Raw genomic sequence first — 13,566 nt, 5'->3', positions numbered from 1 at the left:
AAGACGCCACGTATAAAGCACCACAGGTTGTGCGATTTCATTAATATGAAATGTCCAGAATAGGCAAATCTACAGAGACAGAAAGATTACTGAACAGAAAGATTACAGACAAAAATAACAGATTAGTGGTTGCTTAGGGTGGGGGGTTGCCGGTGAAGTTGGGAAGGAATTTGGTGGGGGCCAGGAAGCTAAGGGTACATATTTTCTTTTTCAAGTAACGAGAATACTTTAAAATTAATTGTGGGTGGGTGCAGTGGCTCACGCCTGTAATCTCAGCACTTTGGGAGGCCAAGACGGGCAGATCACTTGAGGCCAGAAATTCAAGACCAGCATGGCCGACATGGCAAAACCCCGTCTTTACTAAAAACACTAAAATTAGCTGGGTGTGGCGGCACATGACTGTAGTCCCAGTTACTAGGGAGGCTGAGATGAAAGGATCGCTTAAGCCCAAGAGTTCAAGGCTGCAGTGAGCTATGATTGCACCACTACACTCCAGCTGGGATGACAGAATGAGACCCTGCCTCTAAATAAAATAAATACATAAATAAATAAGAGAAGTCCAGCAGCATATTAAAAGGATAACACACATGACTAAAGTGGAGTTTATCCCAGGAGTGCAGTGTCAGTTAAACATTTAAAAATTATTTAATGGGGCCGGGCGCGGTGGCTCACGCCTGTAATCCCAGCACTTTGGGAGGCCGAGGCGGGCGGATAACGAGGTCAGGAGATCGAGACCATCCTGGCTAACACAGTGAAACCCTGTCTCTACTAAAAAATACAAAAAAAAATTAGCCAGGCGTGGTGGCGGCCACCTGTAGTCCCAGCTACTCGGGAGGCTGAGGCAGGAGAATGGCGTGAACCCGGGAGGTGGAGCTTGCAGTGAGCTGAGATCGCACCACTGCACTCCAGCCCGGGCGACAGAGTGAGAATCTGTCTCGAAAAAAAAAAAAAAATTTAATGGGCCTGGGCACGGTGGCTCATGCCTGCAATCCCAGCACTTTGGGAGGCTGAAGCGGGTGGATCACCTGAGATCAAGAACTCGAGACCAGCCTGGCCAACATGGTGAAACCCCGTCTCTACTAAAAATACAAAAAATTAGCCAGGCGTGGTGGAGGGCGCCTGTAGTCCCAGCTACTCGGGAGGCTGAAGCAGGAGAATCGCTTGAACCCACGAGGAGGAGGTTGCAGTGAGCTGAGATCACACGCCACTGCACTCTAGCCTGAGCCACAGTGCAAGATTCTGTCTCAAAAAAAAAAAAGTATTGGAAGCAAGAAAAGGATAAACTAAATCTCGCGGTACTGGATAAGAGGTGAAAGTATTATTGTGAAATCTCATTTAGCTTTATATATATATAAAATGGATAGATACAAAAACAATAATAGATACATGTGTGTACATGGGTTAGTATACAACATATATTACCTAACTGTCTCATCCAGCTTTGAGGGCTTAGAAGTAATACATCTCAGTATTGACAAGCACACCCAGTGTCCAGATCTTAGTTTCTAAAAAAACACTTTCCAGTGAAAAAACCAGATTACTTTAGAGAAATGGTGGATTCCAGGGTTGAAGCAGGGGAAATGCAAAATGAGCCTGTAGCATCTTATTATATCAGAAAGTAAGGATGTGCTCAACAAATGAAATGAAGCCGGGAATGAATTTTTAATCTGCTTAGCCCCTACCTTTTCTTACCATCCAAGCAGCAGTGAGAGTTTTGTACATGCACAGCCCTTGGGGTAGGGGTGACATTGAAACAACAATGAAAACAATCCTGGCTTATTAGCCATTAAGACGATTTTTTTTTTTTTTTGAGACAGAGTCTTGCTCTGTCGCCCAGGCTGGAGTGCAGTGGCGCCATCTTGGCTCACTGCAAGCTCCGCCTCCCGGGTTCACGCCATTCTCCTGCCTCAGCCTCCCGAGTAGCTGAGACTACAGGCGCCCGCCACCATGCCCAGCTAATTTTCTGTATTTTTAGTAGAAATGAGGTTTCACCGTGTTAGCCAGGATGGTCTCGATCTCACGACCTTGTGATCCACCCTCCTTGGCCTCCCAAAGTGCTGGGATTACAGGTGTGAGCCACCGCGCCTGGCCAAGATGACTTTTTAAGTCTATGGCAGAGCCCATAGTCTTGAAAGCCATGGTTTTTATTGTGAAGAGCCAGGTGTCTGAAACAGAAAAGGGTTTTCTAAATCCCAACACCTTGGCGGGTTTTTTTTGAGATGAAGTTTCGCTCTTGTTACCCCGGCTGGAATGCAGTGGCGCGATCTTGGCTCACTGCAACCTTCACCTCCCGGGTTCAAGTGATTCTCCTGCCTCAGCCTCCCGAGTAGCTGGGACGACAGGCATCCACCACCATACCCTGCTAATGTTTTATATTTTTAGTAGAGTTTGGGTTTCACCATGTTGGCCAGGCTGGTCTCAAACTCCTGACCTCAGGTGATCCACCTGCCTCGGCCTCCCAAAGTGCTGGGTAAATTACAGGAATGAGCAACTGCACCCAGCCGACACCTGGGCTTTAAATAACAAATGCTTAAAAGTCTGCAGGGACTCAAAACCCAATGGGAAAGAAGCAATACCCAAGCAATACCCTTCCAGCCCCAAAGCAGATGAGTTGAAGGAGGTGGTAAGACATGGAAGGTTTGAAGGGATCACAGGAGTTGGAGCCTGGGGGTTTCTTTAAGACTTGGACTTATGGGTACAGGATGTGTTTGCAAAAATGAAAAAAAAAACCCCAAACAGAAACAGAGTGATCCTATTAGGTTTATGGGAATTCCAGAACAAAAAAGGTTTTGCATGGCATCCAAGATGTAGCTAGGAGACTACAATCCGTCTGAGTAATAGAATAGGACAGCAACGGTTGGCAGAGGGGACCCTAAGATCAGCCTCCCAGGAACATAGGGACCCCCAAGAGCTGTGGACATCATCAGACAGGGGACAGAGCATGGCAGGCTAGGGGGCTGGACAGAGGCCAGGGCAGAGCCATGGGTATCGGCAGCTGGAATAGAGGCTGTCACTCCAGGCCAGAAGGGGATGGCCACGTGTCAAGTGAGGCCAGTGAGAACAAGGACAGCTGGGATGAGACTCTCTTCCCTGAGGGACAGGAGAAGTGACAAACCTGTCAGAAACTTACAGCACGCCCTCAGAGAAGGAAATAAGAGTTAAAGGAAGAATCCTCAAATTATTGACTTTTTGTTGTTGTTACCCAAAAAAGGCTGCGTTTTAGACTCATATGACTGAATTGCCTTGAATTAAGAAGCCTCATTATCCATTATCAAGAAAAAAAGAGATTGAGATGCACCACTTTTGGAAAGCTGGAAGTATAGGTCACATGCAGAGATCAAGTCCTACTGGGTCTTGTCCTGCTGGCAAAACCTTGCTGCTCACTGCTGCCATTTAATGGGGTCTACCTGTTGCTTCTGGGATAAATGGTATCTCTAGTGTGCCTAAGTATGTAGGGAGAGTTGTCTGGGCCTCTCTGACCATGGAGTCAGTAAGGACAATTTGTTCTAGGTCACACGTGGGGCCCTCCGTGAGCCTGGTCTGGTACGGAAGAAATTCCCCCTACTGTTCTGGAACTCATCTGGTGTCAAGTGTGTCAGGTAGTGTAGGATGGGCAAGAGATCTTCTGGGAGCCAGGGGAGAGAGAGACAGCTTGGTTATGGACAGAGCTCTAGAGCGACAGCTACACCCGTCTTGAATAGAGAGGTACCTGCCGGACACTCCAGGAAGCCTGAAATACAGGGATGCCTATGACCCACAGAAAGCCACACCAACCACCTGTCCCCTTCCCAGTCTACAGAGCAAATGTCAAGTAACTCGGATGGAGAGGGTAGATCAGGTTCTCACTCTCTCCCATCAAAATTTAGCTGCCTTATGTCCCAACTCCCTACGGTATTCCTACCTAAAAAAAGGAGGGGCAGCTAAGGCATTAATTGTTAGTAATGGCTTAATGGAAAGTCTTTAGCAAATCCATTTGCATTTTAATAGAGGTCTTTTAGGCCTCGGTAGAGAAGTTAGTAATGGGGGATTTGGGGCTTTTAGAGAAATAAATTAGGGCACCCCTGACATTTACCGCAGGGTCCTTTTCCTTGCTGGTTCCTTAAAGCTATGCTACCAAACACTTCCAGAAGTCTATTGTCGCCTGTGGCTTGACAGTCCTGGTACAGGTTCCCTATTTTGACTGTGGCAGGCCCCTCCCAAGAGCAACTGAGCTCAGCACAGTTCTTTTCCCCTCGTTCCACCATCCCTCCAGTGACGGGGCGCTGAGACTGATGCAAAGGAGAAAGGCAAGGAGAGAAATGATTTGCATCTTAGACTGGTGCAAATTCACACTTTGTGGAAAATTAACAGGTTCCTCACAAGACACCCTCCCCAGCCACCGTGAGACCAGATGCTCCTTAGCCTCCCCAGGGTGAGTCGAATGCGATCGCATGAATATTGATATCCGAAACTCCCTAGGCCTAAGCATCCATTTGCCCAGTCAAGAATTTCAGTTCTCACAGTTTTTCTCCTCTGCTCCACATTTTCCTGGGAATCACCAGGATGTGTCTTACATGTGCCAACAGTGAGCCTGGGCTGCCTCTCACCCTGAGTCTGTGTTGCTGTGGAGGCACCACTCTGCAGCCTTGTTCCTCTCTGCAAGCAGGCTGCTACCCACACTGGCTTGGACCTCTGCCCCAGTCAAGGGGGCAGAGCTATGACACTAGTCTCAGAGTTTCAACAATGCCTGTTGGAAAGGAAAACCCACCTATTTATTGTATCCTTCCTAACTCACTTAGGAAGGATGCACAACATCTTAAATATTATGGGGTTTTGGGATCCAGTATAACAGAACTTTCAGGCCACACAAAGGTTTTTCCCATAGTTTGTTTCATGGTAGGTATCAGGATGCTACTCTTGGAACTGAAGATTAGAACATGCCATCCCAAAATATGCCATTTTCAGGTGAAGACAATTAAGAAACAGCCAGTGCAGGAAGGGCTCTCTGCCCTCCTCCTTTCTGCCTAAAAGCAGTGTATAAATTTTCTGTGAGAAATTTGTCTTTCCAATACTAGGAAGAAGAAAACATTCTTATCACTGGAGATAAGAAGTCAACTCTGACATGAGTCTGCACAAATAAACCTTATGGAAATAACCCTTATTGTCCATTCATTTCTCCCATATATTTCCTAGGTTTTTCCCCCTCAATTTGCCACCCCTAGAAGCCCAAATGCCTTTTCTTTGTCTAGTCACTTCCCCACAATTTATTGCCCTTTGTTATGATGGTACCGTAAGCCCCCAAATCTCGCCACTTCCTTGAGGTTTTCACTTTTTTTTTCTATGAAGGCCCCCTTCCTGTGCCACATACAAATATAAATGTCAAATAAAATGTAAATGATTTTCCATTATTAATCTGTCTTTTGTCAGCTTAATTCATAGGTCTCAGTCACAACATTAAGAGGGCAGAGAAAAAGTTGTGTCCTCCCTCACTATTATCAAGCCCTACTAAAGAATATGGCCTACCATGCAGGATTCCTTCTTTCTAGGACCCACTGACTCTCTTTTAATCTCATCTTCCATTCAGACTTCCCTCCCAGGCATTGCGGAGTTTCATCTGCAAGCTACTCTCTACACAGTATTTCTGAAAAGGATGGCTTCATTCTTACAAAGTGATGTCAGACTTCTAGAGTGAATTTATTTTGGAGGTGTTCATCAAGACTAAATGCTGCCAGGGAGCCCCCCTAGAGCTCAGACTCATGTGCTCACGCAGGCATTGGAATTGGATTTGTTGTCAATGGCGTTTTACAAAACTCTAATTTTTTTTTGTTTTTGTTTTTGTTTTTTTGAGACAGAGTCTTGCTCTGTCGCCCAGACTGGAGTGCAGTGGTGCGATCTCGGCTCACTGTAACCTCCAACTCCTGGGTTCAAGCGATTTTCCTGCCTCAGCTGGGACTACAGCACACGCCACCATGCCTGGCTAATTTTTTGTATTTTTAGTAGAGACGGGGTTTTACCGTGTTAGCAAGGATGGTCTCTATCTCCTGACCTCGTGATCCACCCGGCTTGGCCTCCCAAAGTGCTGGGATTACAGGTGTGAGCCACCGCGCCTGGCCCACAAAGCTCTTTCTTAATAAAAGCTGAGACTGGTCTCAGAGAATGCAACAGCAAGAAGAGAAAAATTCATCCCTGGTTCAAGGACCACACAGGCAGGGATCAAGGTGGAAAGAGATGGTTGTTGGAGAGAATGTCATAGAGACCCATGTTTAACTCATTCATGTCCTCAAGTTGAACAGTGCTTTGTTGTTGGGGGCCGAATGCCTCAGGTCTCCAGGATGTGCAGTTCAGATGCCCAACACTTTCCAGAAGGTAGATTAACAGTCTCTGCTTAAATATTGAGGCTGGTGGTTCTGTTACTGAGAGCTGTACACTTAAGAGCCTCCAACACATGCTTGTGGGTGTCCCACAATAAAACACTTGCTGCAATATTCAACCCCAGACTTGGCTTGAAGAGGAAGATCCCTTCTGATGGTGAGGAGGAGGATGCCGAACCATCCAAGGTCAAGGTGGAGACCCTGCATAAGCTGTGCTAGTCAATACAGGCAGGACTCCTTGCACCTCAGATAATTATCTGATTGGGACTCCATAGGCCATAAGTTTAAAGAAGGTACTGCTCAAACCCAAGTGGATCATTTCTTGGGCAAAATTTAAAGACCCAATGAAGTGAAAACACCTATCATTTTGCTCTGGTGATGGGAAAGAGGATATCTCCTGTTAGCGTCCGGCAATGGTATACCTAGCAATTCAGATACTAGTTTGTCTGGGAGCAGTCAGGAAACACGAACAGGAAGCAGAAGAGTCACCCCATTCCCTTGAATAAATGAGCTCTGATGACCCTGGAGGATGGAGCTCTAAATGAAAAAAATGGAACAATCAGACTGGGTGCCAGAGGTCAGCAGTGAGACAGAAGGTGAGGCCAGGTAAAGTCACATGCAGCACCCAACAACCTCTCTCATTCCTAATAAAAAGATAGTAAGGGCTCCTTTGACTCTCAGCTTATAAAGATTAGCCTACATCTGGCAGGCTCTCCAGAGGTGAGATTCTGGGACTCTGAGTCTGGAAAAAACATTACTGGAAACTAGGATCAGGGAAGAAGCTGTCCGCTCTCGTCATCCTCAGCCTTCATTCATGCTGCCACTGTAGAGCAGTCATATAGACTCTGAGCATGACATCCTCAGTGTTAGACAGAGCTTGTCTGGGGTCACAGCATGGTGAGAAAAGGAGCCAGAACTGCATAGAGAGGCGCTGGAGAGGACAGAGGGAGAGATGTTGGTTAACACTCAGTAAGGAGGGCTGCCCAATCCATACTTGAGCATGCGAAGCCTGGCATCACCTCATATATAGAAATATGACCCTGGGGACAGAGTTCTGAGACACAGCAGAGCAAAAAACCACGTCGTCTTTACCTCCAAGAAGAAAAGTTTAAGTGAAGTTGGAAGAGACTTTTGCAGGTACTGTGAAGAACACACTAGGGAGAAAGAGAAATAAACATTCTCTGCACTCTCTTGGAGGCTTTATTCTTCCAGATGCTTAGATTGCAAGTAATAATAACCCAGACTACATTAACAGGAAAAAGAATAATGTATTAGCTCATAGAACTGAAAGCACAGGAATAAGTGCCTGTTTCAGGCAAAATTAGATCCAAGGCCTCCAACAATGTTTTCTGGAAGTTGTTGCTCTGATTCTGCTTTCCTCTTGATGTGATTTGGATGTGTGTCACTGCCCAAATCTCATTTTGAATTATAATCTCCAATGTTAGCAGTAGGGCCTGGTGGGAAGTGATTTAAATCATGTGGGCAAATTTCTCATGAATTGTTCGGCACAGTCCCCTTGGTGCTGTCCTCAAAATAGTGAGCAAGTTCTCGAGAGATCTGGCCATTTAAAAGTGTATGAAACCGAGACAGCCAAGTGTAAAGGGGTCCCCAGAGAAACTCCAAATGGCCTGCGCACTGGGAGGGGTGCACACTGGGGTGGAGCCTCGGGAAGTTGGTGCTGTTTGCAGCCGGAAGGAGCCTGGCCCCTCCTCTTCCTGGGCGGAACGTGGGATTCAGTCTGCGAGGCGGGAAGCACACTAGCAGGGTTCTGGCTTTGTAGAAGGTCCCTGTTGGGGTTTTTTTCCCTTTTGCCCAATAATTTCCATTTATTCTCACCCTTCAAAGTGTCTGCAAGCCTGATCTCCCATGGCCATGTGACAAGAACCCAGCTCTTAGCTGAACTAAGGGAAAAGTCCTACAACAAAACCTCCCTCCCCACTCTCTATCTCTCCTCCTCCTGCTCCAACTATGAGAGAAGCCTGCTCTCCTTTCACCTTCCCCCATGATTGTGCAGCCTGAAGAACCATGAGCCAATTAAACCTCTTTTCTTATAAATTATCCAGTCTTAGGTATTTATTTATAGCAATGTGAGAATGAACTAATAGACTTCTCTATTAAGCTTCATTTTCAGGCAGGCTCCATCACCCCTTCTGGAGAACATCAGCTACTCTAGGCTTACAGTCTACAGTTTAACAATCCAGGGAAAAAAACAAGACCCTTTTTCAATATTTCCAGCAAAAGTCCAGGCATTGATACCAATTGGTACAGCTTGGTCCTGTGCCCATCACTGGTTGGGCCAACTAGTGTGCCTAGAAGGACATGTGGTCTGATACATTAAGCTCACATCATGACCTTGCCTCTGACACCTGTAGGAGGGATGAGAGCTCCTCTTTATAGGACTGAATTGAGAGTGGGAGGGCTTAGCTCTCCAGAAGAAAACAGGTGCACTGTTCCTCAAAGAAGGAGTGTTGGGAAGGTGAAACAAGTGTTCACTCACCCAGTGGCCTAGGAAGCCACTTCTGCCATAAAATTGCAATACGGGTAAATGCTGGCGCTCTGAACACAGGCAGGGGTGGGCTTGAGTCCTTATGACTTATTAGTATGAGCTCAGTGAATGATTTCACTCCTCTAGGCCTCAGGTTTCTCACTGTAAAGTGAGAATACTGCCTTCTTTGTGGGTATACTGGGAGAGTGAAATGAAACAATATTAAATATTCATTCAAAGCTAAAACTAATAGTACCTTTTCCCAACCTCCCCTAGCAGCTTCAGCTTAGATTAAACTGAAAGTAGATTTTGTCTGCTTTCTTCATAACTATTTCCCTATTCTTTATAGAAAGTAGGCATCCTTGTATACAGTTGCCATAGTGTCAACATTTGTTGAATAAATGAATGAATGATGACAAAATTAATACATTTCTGGAGAATTCCTACTTTTCAAATATCAGCTCCCAAGCCCTAGCAAACAGAATGAATTATCCCCTCCTCTGTGTCTGCTGGTATTTTTAATTAACTCCTCTTCCAGCTCTTATCAGCCAGAATGTGAACCAGGACTCTGTGTGACTCAACTCAAGCTCCTACTGCCTAGCACCCAGCCCAGTTTATGTTGCTGAATAAAAAAGATCAGCTAGTCCAAACGCCTCACTTTGCAGATGTTTTAATAGAGCCCCAGAGAGGTTAATTTGCCAGAAGCCCCACAGCTTACCGAGTGATCCATGACTTCTAGTCTATTCTTTTTTCTACTTCATACTCAGGACTCTGTTTTTTTCATGCTGCCATGAGCAATGCACACTGCCAGGAATAAAGCGAAGTTCTTGATCCTCTAGAAAGGAAGGGGCATCTTCAGTATGAAAAGTCATCATCCTTAAAGAGTGGCATCAAGTACCAAATGCAAGTGTAAGGGTCATTCACTTGCTTCATATCACATATAAACACATTTTTAGTTTCAACATTTTTGTTTTTATTTTTGTTTTTGCAACCTTTGCTTCTTTCCAATAACTCAGGCAAGGCTCAGCCATTCCTACCCATCCTCCCCACACATGCATACCCAATTCCCAACTATGGTTGGAGGAGGCCAACAGGCCTTATTCGGGCTGGAGACTGAATGCTAAGCCCACAGCAGTGGGTTGTTAACCTCCTCACACTATGCCATCCCTTTCTCTGTCTGAAGGAAGAGGTCCCAGCAGGTACTAAGCTAGCATCTCCCCTTCCCTGACTGCTCCTAAACCCAGTTTCCCAAAATCCACGTACCCTGCCCAGTTAAATTCTATTCAAACAGAATCCACCAGAAACACATTCAAGATTATTTATGCTATTTTCCTTACTGGAGACTATGAAAAGACATTTCTCTTATTCATTTACTAATTCGACAAACATTTTAGCAGATACCTGTACTATGTGCCAGGCACTGAGCGTACGAGAACAAATAAATGAATCATGAAGAATGTATGCAGGGCTAAGGCAACTATGTAATCCCTTAATAGTTTTTGTATCAGAATCCCCAAAGCAGAACTTTCTCATTCACCAACCTCTCCCCGCACCCCTCCCCCCACAAACACCAATATTTAACTCAAAGAGCATGTCGTTAATAGCTTTTCAATTAAGAGGAAAGTTTCTTTCAAGGTAAGCTGAATCTTTTGGCTGCAAAAAGGTGTTCTTCTTATAAAAATAAAAAAACAGCAGGTAGGTCTCTCATATTGATAGAAAGAAGGTTGATGGTGATGTATTCACTGCTTCCTTAATACCAGGAGGAAGGGCTGAATCTAAACTCAAAGTACGTGGAATGTTTTGATGTGAGAAGAAAGCAAAACATGTAAGACTCCATCAAAAATCCCGTTTGGAGGAGCTCAGAGGAGCAAGACATTTCTCCAAGACTCAGGTGCACAGCTAATACATCTGAATGAATTAACTCGGCTATGCATATTATTCTTCCTCTCTTATTCCTAAAGAATTCATTCATTTTGAAAATTTAATGACCCTAACTTAGTAGTGTTAAGCCAGGCTTCTAGAATGTTCCCTAGTATTCCAAAGCTCCTTCCTTGCTAATTGTAAAAAAGTTTCCTTTTCAATTTATAAAAAGAGACATCTTGGCTTCTCATTTGTGCAAATATGTCATTTTCGAGTGAGGAAACTGAGACCCAGAGTACACAGCTAAGTAGCTCTAGATCCAAGACCCAAGCCTCTTAACTACAAATTGAGAATTACACTTAAAGAAGTCCATTCGATAACTGTATTCCTTGAAATTTACATAATAGTCTACCAATTATTAAGGGTCTATTACGTACTAGGTACTTTACATATTTTTTTCTTTTAAGCCTCAAGTAAAACCTCCAAGATAGGGGTCACTAATGGATGCTGTTGAAGTGTTTAAATAATACCATTATATAGCACTTAGGGTGTACTGAATACTTCCTACATATTATCTCCAATTTTCACAAAAACCCTGCAAAGTATCATCAACCTTGTTTTATAGATACAAGACCTGGGTCTCGGAGGGATAAAGCAACTTGCGAAGCTCACGCAGCTAGGACATGAGTAGGGCTGCATCCAGATCTCAAAGCCTGTGTGCTACCCCTGAAATGCTGCCCATGTAGGCAGCCATAGACCTATCTCAGCCCAAATAAATAGCATCAAAGACTCTTTCTCTCAGCGGGCCTATTGTACACCACAGAAACACTCCCCAGCATGAGGTAGCTAACTAGAGTGATGGTGCAACTGATAAGGTAGGTGACACTTCCAGGCACGGCCGAGCTCTCAGCATAGTAGTGCCATGTAAGGGGACCTTGCATTATGGTTCTATCTGGGCCTTGGCTTGTCAGAGCCTGGAATTTCGCCCTAACATTTCATTTAGGGGTGGCCGGTATCCTTAAATTTTGTTTAATTTTAGCTGTATCACAAAACAACTATCATATAATGATTATGACGATGATGATGCTGATAACCACCATTTATTGAGTCCTATGTCACATGACGTGCTTTATGTACTTTGTCTCTAATTACTATGGAGATTGACTTACCCACCTAAAATGAAGCCCATTTCTCTTTCAGGACACATCCCCCTGTTGAATTGTGGTGTTTAAGAGATTTTTTTTTCAGAACTGTTGCAGACAGAGGTGAGTTCCTATCTCCTTCTGCAATTACCTGCTGAATATCCTTGAGTGAGAGGTCATTGCCATAAAAATAACTTGCCAAAAGTTAATTTTCCTTATGCATAAGTCGTTGTTTTAGTCTGTTCAAGCTGCTATAACAAAATGCCATAGGGAGAAATTAATTACTCATGGTCCTAGAGGCTGGAAGTGCAAAGTCAAGACACTGGCAGATTTGGAGTCTGGTGAGGGTCTGCTTCCTGGATCATAGATGGCTGTCTTTTTCTGTGTTTTCACATGGTAAAAGGGGTGAGGAATCTTTCTGGGGTCTCTTTTATAAGGCCACTTGCTCTTTTAAATAAGGGTCCCACGTTGTTGCCAAGTGTACAAAAATAGCAGAAAAGCTAAAATCAAAATGTTGGACTAAGATTAGATGCAGGAAAAGATGTAGACAGGATGTAAAAAAAACAAGTATGTAGAGTCATGAATGGCTCAAAGTCAGACACAACAGCATCACAAATAACAGTCTAAACACTGGTCATCTCTGAGATGTCTTCCACAGATTAATCTCACCCATTGCATACAGATGCTTCCATTTTATCTTAACATTTCGAGGTGATTCATTTTATTTTGAGGACCTACCTGCCATTCATTTTCTTCCACAGCTGCACCAACATACACACACATGCTCAAACATTAGTCTCAACCAAAAATTATATACACAAACAGACTGAAGCTGGGGATGCAGTCAGTCAGCCAGAAGTTGTTTGGTAAATCATCTATTCATTTGGAAGAAAAACAAAGTTAGATCCCTATCTCAAGCTACTGAATGAACAAAATTAAAACTCCAAAATGTAAACATTAAAAAAAACTATAAACATACCAGAGATGATACTTCAAGTTAGAGCAGCCTAAAAAGGTGGACAAATCCTCTCCCCGCCAAAACAAATATAAAAGTACAAAGTTGTTTTGCTCACTTCAGCAGCACGTGAACTAAAATTGGAATGATACAGAGAAGATTAGCATGGCCCCTGCACAAGGATGACACGCAAATTCATGAAGCATTTCATTTTAAAAAAAAGTATAAAATTGTTTAAACAAGCGTTTTAGGACTGGAAATCAACCAAAAGCAAATAATAAACTAAAAAGGGTCTATTCATGAAATCTACCCAAATGTCATATAAGAACAGCAAGAGTCTGAACTTACTGATTATTTCCTTCTATCATCTCACATCTATAGACATAGATAGATGAGTAGAAATTATCCTTTCTGCAGCCAGGCGAGGTGGTTCACACCTGTAATCCCTGCACTTTGGGAGGCCGAGGCAGGTGGATCACCTGAGGTCAGGAGTTCGAGACCAGCCTGGCCAACAATGATGAAACCCCACCTCTACTAAAAATACAAAAATTAGTCGGGCATGATGGCGGGTGCCTGTAATCCCAGCTACTTGGGAGGCTGAGGCAGGAGAATCACTTGAACACAAGAGGCAGAGGTTGCAGTGAGCCAAGATAGTGCCACTGCATTGTGGGCGACAAGAGCAAAACTCTACCTCAAAAAAAAGAAAGAAAGAAAGAAAGAAAAATTATCCTTTCTGAAGAACACAGAAAAAAAAGGCTGGAGAAAAATGATCAG

At 44.2% G+C, this 13,566-nt stretch overlaps 1 non-coding gene across 1 annotated transcript; it reads left to right on the top strand.

The window, feature by feature from the left end:
- The first annotated feature begins 12,902 nt into the window (after nt 1-12,902).
- Nucleotides 12,903-13,009, top strand: LOC129530170 (U6 spliceosomal RNA). Its single transcript, XR_008675751.1, has one exon. It is a non-coding gene; the product is annotated as a U6 spliceosomal RNA (small nuclear RNA).
- Nucleotides 13,010-13,566: the final 557 nt, after the last annotated feature.

The sequence above is a fragment of the Gorilla gorilla genome, chromosome X (assembly GCF_029281585.2).
Source record: "Gorilla gorilla gorilla isolate KB3781 chromosome X, NHGRI_mGorGor1-v2.1_pri, whole genome shotgun sequence".
In the NCBI taxonomy this organism is placed as follows: Eukaryota; Metazoa; Chordata; class Mammalia; order Primates; family Hominidae; genus Gorilla; species Gorilla gorilla.
The sequence above is the reverse complement of the archived record's forward strand: the minus strand, read 5'-3'. Positions and strand labels throughout refer to the sequence as shown.